Below are 8,194 nucleotides of genomic sequence, written 5' to 3'. Positions count from 1 at the left end.
ATGATAACAAGTGGTTTGGGTTTCTATTGTTTATGTTCTTATGCTCACCTCTGTACATCTGGTTATCTCTAGTGTTACCTGCCCATGTTGTCTCTGCAGCTTGTCCCTCCTCTGATCCTGCTTGTGTCAAAACTCATCAGAGTCCAATTGTCTCTTGATCCTATGATTCTGTGATCCTATGATCCTGAGATCCTGGTTGTGTGTGATCTCCTGGGAATTGAGCTTCCTTGTGTCCTGATTTGTCCTGGATGTTTTGGATTAGGAGCTTTTTCACTATGTATTTTATTTGACTGTTATCTTACTGTATTCTATTTTATCTTCTACACCTGACATTCTCTATTCTATCTCTTGTATTCTGTGATTATACCCTCATCTATGACCGCTTATCTCTTTCCAAGTTTTTCTGTCTCCTGGGTTGTCTTTCTTTCTGATTTCTTTATCATTTTTGTTTACATTTTTATATCCTTGACAGTTTTGTTCAATTTCTCACTTGATTGATTGTCTTTTCTTGTATTTCTTTAAAGAATTTATGTGTTTCCTCTAAGGGCTTTCTATTTGTTTACCTTTATTCTCCTGTATGTCTTTAAGGGAGCTAATTATGTCCTTCTCAAAGTCCTCTATCATCTTCATAAGATAAGATTCAGGTCAGAATCCTGATTTTCATGCATGTTAGGGTATTCATCCATGTTATGAGAATCAGGTTCTAATGTTTCCAAGTGGTGTTGGTTCCAGTTGCTTATTTTCTTCCATTTGCTTCTAACCATCTGGTTATCTCTGGTGTTAACAGGCCTTGCTGTGTCTGAATGGAGCTTGTCCCTTATGCAAGCCTACTTATTGTGAGCCTCCTTGAGTCAGTTTATCTGTGGGTGTGGGAGGCATGTCTGAAGAGTCTTTTCTGTGACCCTGGAGGTGTCAGAATGCCAGGCAGTCAAGCTATCTCTCAATATGTGCAGAGTGGGCTTGGCTAAGGTCAGGTTCCGCTTGTTAGTGAACCCAAAGAAAAAAGGCTGTTTCACAGGTAGCGTGGGAGGTCCTGTGTTCTCTGGACCAGAGGTTCCAGTGATTTTGAGGGTAACAGAACTCCTTTGCTTGAAGTTGTCTTTGGATGTGGGTGAGGTGTGGAGGGCTGGATAATTTGTCTTATTACCTGGAGTTTCCTGTACATTTGTCTCCCTCTGGTGTTATAGCATTAAGAAAAATTGAGGGCATGGTATAATTTGTAGGAGAAGAAGAGTTTAATATAAATTAAATAAATGTATAAAATTTTTAAAAATAACAAATGTAAAAAACACTTTCCAAGCAAATGGTCTGAAAAAGCAAGATGGAGTAGTCATTCTAATATTGAATAAAATCGATTTTCAACTAAAAGTCATCAAAAAAGACAAGGAAGAACACTTCGTATTCATCAAAGGAAAAATCCACCAAGATGAACTCTCAATACTACATATCTATGCTCCAAGTACAAGGGCATGTACATACATACTAAAGCTCAAAGTACACATTGCACCTCACACAATAATATTAGGAGATTTCAACACCCCACTCTCATCAATGGACAGATCATGGAAACATAAATTAAACAGAGACATAGACTAAGAGAAGTCATGAACCAAATCGATTTAACAGATATTTATAGAACATTCTTTCCCAAAACAAAGGGATATAGCTTCTTCTCACCACCTCATGGTACTTTATCCAAAATTGACCATATAATCACTCATAAAACAGGGCTCAACAGATGCAGAAAGATAGAAATAATCCCATGCGTGCTATCAGACCACCATGGGCTAAAGCTGGTCTTCAATAACAGTAAGGAAAGAATGCCCACGTATACATGGAAGTTGAACAATGCTCTACTCAATGATAACCTGGTCAAGGAAGAAATAAAGAAAGAAATTAAAGACTTCTTAGAATTTAATGAAAATGAAGGTACAACATACCCAAACTTATGGGACACAATGAAAGCTGTGCTAAGAGGAAAACTCATAGCCTGGGTACCTGCAGAAAGAAACGGGAGTGAGCATATGTCAACAGCTTGACACCACACCTAAAAGCTATAGAACAAAAAAAAAAGCAAACACACCCAGGAGGGGTAGAAGGCAGGAAATAATCAAACTCAGAGCTGAAATCAATAGGTAGAAACAAAAAGGACTATACAAAGAATCAACAGAACAAAAAGTTTGTTCTTTGAGAAAATCAACAAGATAGATAAGCCCTTAGCCACACTAAACGGAAGACACAGAGAGTTTGAACAAATTAACAAAATCAGAAATGAAAAGGGAGACAGAACAACAGAGCCAGAGGAAATTCAAATAATCATCAGATCCTACTACAAAAGCCTATATTCAACAAAACTTGAAAATCTGGAGGAAATGGACAGTTTTCTAGACAGATACCAGGTACCAAAGTTAAACAGGAAAAAATAAACCATTTAAACAACCCCATAACTCCTAAAGAAGTAGAAGCAGTCATTAAACGTCTCCCAACCAAAAAGAGCCCAGGTCCAGATGGGTTCAGTACAGAATTCTATCAGACCTTCATGGAAGACCTCATAACAATACTATCCAAATTATTCCAAAAAGTTGAAACAGATGGAGCGTTACTGAATTCATTCTATGAAGCCACAAATACTCTTATACCTAAACCACACAAAGACCCAACAGAGAAAGAGAACTTCAAACCAATTTTCCTTATGAATATCGATGCAAAGATGTACATGACGGATGCTGAGGGTTACCTGGAAGAGAATGGGGGACAAGGAACACGAAGAAGGATGCCAAGACAAGAGTCTGATCAAGGCGACAATTTTATTTTTCTCCAAGACTGAATTTATACCATAACATGGGTAACAGAGGGAGGGGGAAGTAAGAAACATTTACGCAGGCCAAGGACACAATATTCGTGTGGTCAGGGAGTAAGCTGATGTTGACAAGTTGTCAGAGAGGTCACAGGTTTGCCATATCTATCAGTCAGCAGGATAATTTTATCATATTATTATTTTTCTTGACCACTAGATTTGTATTAGTCTTCTGCAGCTGGCTGGGGATTTTCCATGAATCTAGTCATAGTTAATTCTAACATCAACAATGGAGGGCTTCAAGGGCATTGCTCCCAACATCTCCCCCTTCCTTATAGTCAAATGAAAAGGTGGTCAAATGGCTGTGCTTGTCCTGGAATGAGCCCCTTGGGATCTGCGTCTTTCTTATGTTGGAGTGATATTTGTCATATGGCCAAGAGAATCTTGTGGCCAGGGTCCGTCATGGGATAAGGCAGCAGCTAATGGTGGCCCTCCTGTCTTAGGCCCTTTATTTGTGAATATATCACTCTCTTACCTGTCATTGACTGTCCAGCTCAGCAGGCAGGGGTGATAATTTGTTGATTTTTCAACAAAGGCATCAGGAGAGCAGGCAGAAAAGAATCTCGGCCTCATTTGGCTGAAGGACAAAATTGTCCTTGCTTGGGCTGGGAGGAGATGTATAGGTGAGCTTGGCCATCATCAAAGCATCCTCCATTGCTAGCCACTGATAATATTCCTGAATAGGTTTTGCTGCTATATTATCTACCTTTTGTTTAATAAAGCTGGCTACACGATTAAATGTCCAAGTGCTAAAAGATATAACCAAAAGAAGGCCTACTAGGGAGCCCAACAGAGAGGGAAGCAGGGTGGACAACCAAGGGGATGTGGAGAACTCGTTTTGATATCAGTTCTCAGCTTTTTCTCTTTCTCATTTTCTCTTTTCTAATCCTTTTTTTTTACCTTTTTCATGTTTTCTTTAACCATATTCTAAGGCACAGGAAGTATCCAAACACTGCCTTTCTCTTACAAGCTAGAATTCACTGTGATTGCTCAAAGTTGGGAAATTAAAAGTTAAAAAGCCAACCAGAAATAAGTACACTTATTCACATATACAGTTTACATAAAAGGGGGACCAGACAATTGTTCTTTTTGATTAACCTCTGACTCTTAAAGACAGTGTGGGTCAAAATTAAAATATTCAGATATATTTAAAACTCTGCTCTATTTTGGATAGAAGTGGAAGTTTAAAAATTGAATGAATTTATATGATTATAAATGTTAACCGTGACATATCACATAAGGGATGCCACCAGGCAGGGAATTACAATTTTAACTGATATTAAACATCTTAAATAATTTAGAGAAACCTAAGCATTGAATTATAACCATCAGGAAAAAAAGACATACATAGTTATCCCGTGCATGTTATATAAGAAATAAGCAAACCCCAACTCAGTACAGTATCAATAAATGAAAATTAAATAATATGTTGATACATAGAAGAAAAAGATAACATGTTGATTGACATTGTTGAAATTCTCAAAATAAATCAAATAGACAATTCAATTTGGGTTCCTGTAACAATCATAATTGCATTATCCAAAAAGCCAAATCTTACGAAAGTATTGCATTGTGGAAGAATACATATTTTAGCTATCCAGGAGTGGGTGGTAGAGCTTCCAGTTCTTGTGTGATGGCAATGGACTTGAAGCGGTGCAGTTCTTTGAGCAAGCATCTCCTCTCGGTGGAGTGCAGGCTGTAGATGAAGTCGCATGTGCCCTGCACCGTGTTCAGCGTATCCATGGACTCCTTCTTCGAATGACTGTCCAGAATCCAGGAAGTAGGAATGTCCAGGTTCTTTTAACAATTTTATGGTAAATATAATCCCTATATCAGCACTTAATTGAAACATTCTAAGATCCCAAGTATATCAATGTGTCCAATCCTGGTTTTAAACCGTGGAGGTAAATATAATATTTAGGGGGATGCACATTCCCTTGTTTTAGAATCAGAACCTTCACAATAGGAATCTGGGACATATATATTTTTACCAGGATGGGGGGTATTATAAGTCAAACAACACAGTGTTTTAGGTGATAAAATTCTTAAGAAAAGAGGAAAGGGGCCAGGCAAGAAAGCTACGGGGTGGCCCACTGAGAGCTGGTGGAACAACCAGATCAGGTGACAAATAGCATTCAGTCACACAGCTAAATGAGGAAGCTTTCTTGGGGCAAAAACGCCATTGCAAAAATAAGTGCAAGCTTTTTGCCTGTGAGACAGAAAGGTGAGCAGAAAGGCAGCTGGTTTATTACTCGCTGTCTCGCTGGACTTAGATTTTGCTTTAAGGAGTACCTCCCTTCACTGTGAGCTCAGTGGCTCTGCCTCTCAAGAGACACAGCCTCTGAAAGACACTAGGCTTTCAGTAAGAACTAATAACAAAAGGATGGAGAGATGGTTAGGACCTGGGTGCTAGATGCCAAATGGCTGATAAAAGAATTGTATGGTTTGTCTGTTTTAGGGGGGAAGTTTCTTCCAGGCTGTCAGACATGCCTGGTGACCTTGAGCCAAAAGACCAGGAGAAAATAGCATCTGAGTATTGAAGGGGGGCTATCCCAGGGGGGTGTTATCCAAATGAAGCCTTGGGTATCAGAGAGAAAGCTATAATCGGAGATGACTGATTATAAGGACTCTTTCTGTTGCCATTCCTGAGACAAGGGTGGGCTCCCTGCCTCTTATATCCAATAAAGAGATTGCTAACACTGGAATATTGACTTTAATAGAACTATAGCCCTCCCAGTACTGCAGTAGTATCCCTTCACCAAGCTGTCTCACTGGGTTAAGGGCCCATGGAAAAGAAAACATTGATTCTGACCTTGTCCACAGCCTCCAGTGGAGTAAGCTGAAGAGCCGGTGCCAAGACTTTCTCCTCTGATCATCCTAGAGTAAAGCCTGCTCTGTCTAGCAAAACAAAGTTACTCACAGTCTGCTGCAGACTCTTTCTGAAACTACTTTAGGGGCTCCCCTGCCCCCCGAGCTGGGGCATTTTGACCACAGGAGCAGGAACTGACAGCTGCAGGGATAGGATCAGAGGCACTCTCTATGTCAAAGATGACTAACGGGGAAGGTGACTTAATGTTGGAGACCAACTCCTCTCTTGGAATAGGGCCAGCAGATAAGGCAGGCTCAATTAAAGAACTTCTCTTAATGAACACTCTCCTTCTGTGAGCAAGTGTTGAAGGTATGGCCACTGAAGGCAGTGACTGGAATGTTTTTCAGGGCCAAAAGTCTCATCTTTAGAAGCTGTGACTGTCTAAACAGGGAGATCCTTTCTTCAGGATCCAAGGCAAAACTTTCAGGTTCTTGTTAATGCCTGCTTCAGACATGATCACTCGCTAACCTGGAGTCCTTTATACACATGTGTTATGAACTGTTGACAACAGTTAGACTGGACAATGGGAGCAAAGGGAGGGGCATCTCTCTTTGGGGAGGAGGTTCAAGAGAGAAAGACAAAACTCCCTGGCAGAAAACAATTTCTCTCAAGCAAATTATTTCCGAGTTAAGCACCAAGAGGACCAAGTAAAATTCCTTGACAAACAAAACAAACAGTTCTATGATTTTAAACACAGTCATCAGTCCATGATTTCAAACACAGTCATCAGTCCATGTCCAAAAATGAAACAAAAGCTAAAAAGATACTCCACAATACCACAGAAAACAAACTACACAAACAATGCCAAAACAAGGTGTCCTTTAAGTGATTGCCACAGATGCCTGATACCTTCAGTATCTGGCCCAAACTGCAGCTTAACCTTAGCTGCTTCTGGGATGAGGCAGACTCTCTGATCCCAACTCTCAACAGTATTCCAGACTGTCCTCTAGATTCCTTTCTCCTCTTAAAGCATCCTTTAGGGCCTGGGGCCTGTGACAACTAGCAGGTCTGCCTGTCACAGTCATAAGCCCCTTACAGGACCAACAGCAACCACCGAGGGGACTCTTACCCCTCTCCAAGAAGACTCAAACCCTTCAGACAGCAGACACAGACAACACAAGACAACATGAAACAAAGACGAGACAACATGACACAGAGACAAAACAGAAAGTAACACAGAACACAAAACACAGATTTGCTCGAGCTTACCTCCGATCTCCTTGCCAATTGTAGTCTGGGGGGAGCGCAGTTCCCAGCAGATGGAACAAATTGTTGTAAGACCCCATAGTGGCCCTACCTCAGGAGCGCCATTCACAGAGCATGGATTGACAAAGTGACCTCTGCAATAGCATGAGGGTATAAGATTTTAATCCACATACGTGGGGTTACTTATCCACACATGGATAGGCAACCTCAAACCCAAAAAGCACACAATTTTTACTCATTACAGAGGGCAGACTTCAGCAACAAGATTAGCCGATCCATTAAACAGTCACTAACTCTGCACTATCTTTTGTATCAATTGTTCCCTCCTGAGGGAGCTATGGACAAATATTTGCTACAAAATCTAAGATTATTTTTTTATTTTTTTAACCCTATTCTTTGCATTCTGAGTGACTCCCTGAGTCCTGTCACAAAAGCTGACTGTAGAATGCTTGTCCCATCACTCACCACTGAGGTCTGTGACTTCCAGGGAGAAACACACCCCAAGCCTCTGAACCACGGTTGGGCAGTCCATGGTTGCCAGAAGCAGAGGAGCAAAGGCTCCAAGTGGGGAGCAAAAGCTCCAACAAACAAGGAAGACAGGCCTGCCTATTCATGGGAGATGACATTCTCCTCCAAGAGACCTCCAAACAGCCACACACTGGGTGCCATTTGTAAGTGATGGGTCTGGGGGTACCTGGAAGAGAATGGGGTACAAGGGACACGAAGAAGGATGCCAAGACAAGAGTCTGATCAAAGTGACAATTTTATTTTTCTCCAAGGCTGAATTTATACCATAACATGGATAACAGAGGGAGGGGGAAGTAAGAAACATTTATGAAGGCCAAGGACACAATATTCATGTGGTCAGGGAGTAGGCTGATGTTGACAGGTTGTCAGAAAGGTCACAGGTTTGCCATATCTATCAGTCAGCAGGATAATTTTATCATATTATTATTTTTCTTGACCACCAGATTTGTATTAGTCTTCTGCAGCTGGCTGGGGATTTCCCATGAACCTACTCATACTTAATTCTAACATCAACAATGGAGGGCTTCAAGGGCATCGCTCCCAACACAAAGATACTCAATAACATTCTTTTTTTTAATTTAAATTATTTTTTATTAACTTGAGTATTTCTTATTTACATTTCGAGTGTTGTTCCCTTTCCCGGTTTCCGGGCCAACATCCCCTTAACGCCAACCCCTCCCCTTCTCTATGGGTGTTCACCTCCCGATCCTTCCCCCCATTGCGGCCCTCCCCCC

At 40.9% G+C, this 8,194-nt stretch overlaps 1 long non-coding RNA gene across 1 annotated transcript; it reads right to left on the bottom strand.

Annotated features, from left to right (window-relative positions):
* Window positions 1–3,755: 3,755 nt before the first annotated feature.
* LOC148004028 (uncharacterized) lies at window positions 3,756–7,495 on the bottom strand. Its single transcript, XR_015628185.1, has 3 exons — window positions 7,398–7,495; window positions 6,936–7,066; window positions 3,756–4,619 (listed from the first exon to the last, which is right to left on the bottom strand). It is a non-coding gene; the product is annotated as an uncharacterized LOC148004028 (long non-coding RNA).
* Window positions 7,496–8,194: the final 699 nt, after the last annotated feature.

Source organism: Rattus norvegicus, chromosome 8 (genome assembly GCF_021556685.1).
Source record: "Rattus norvegicus strain SHRSP/BbbUtx chromosome 8, alternate assembly SHRSP_T2T, whole genome shotgun sequence".
Taxonomy (NCBI): domain Eukaryota; kingdom Metazoa; phylum Chordata; class Mammalia; order Rodentia; family Muridae; genus Rattus; species Rattus norvegicus.
This window is presented reverse-complemented; position numbering and strand designations above follow the sequence as displayed.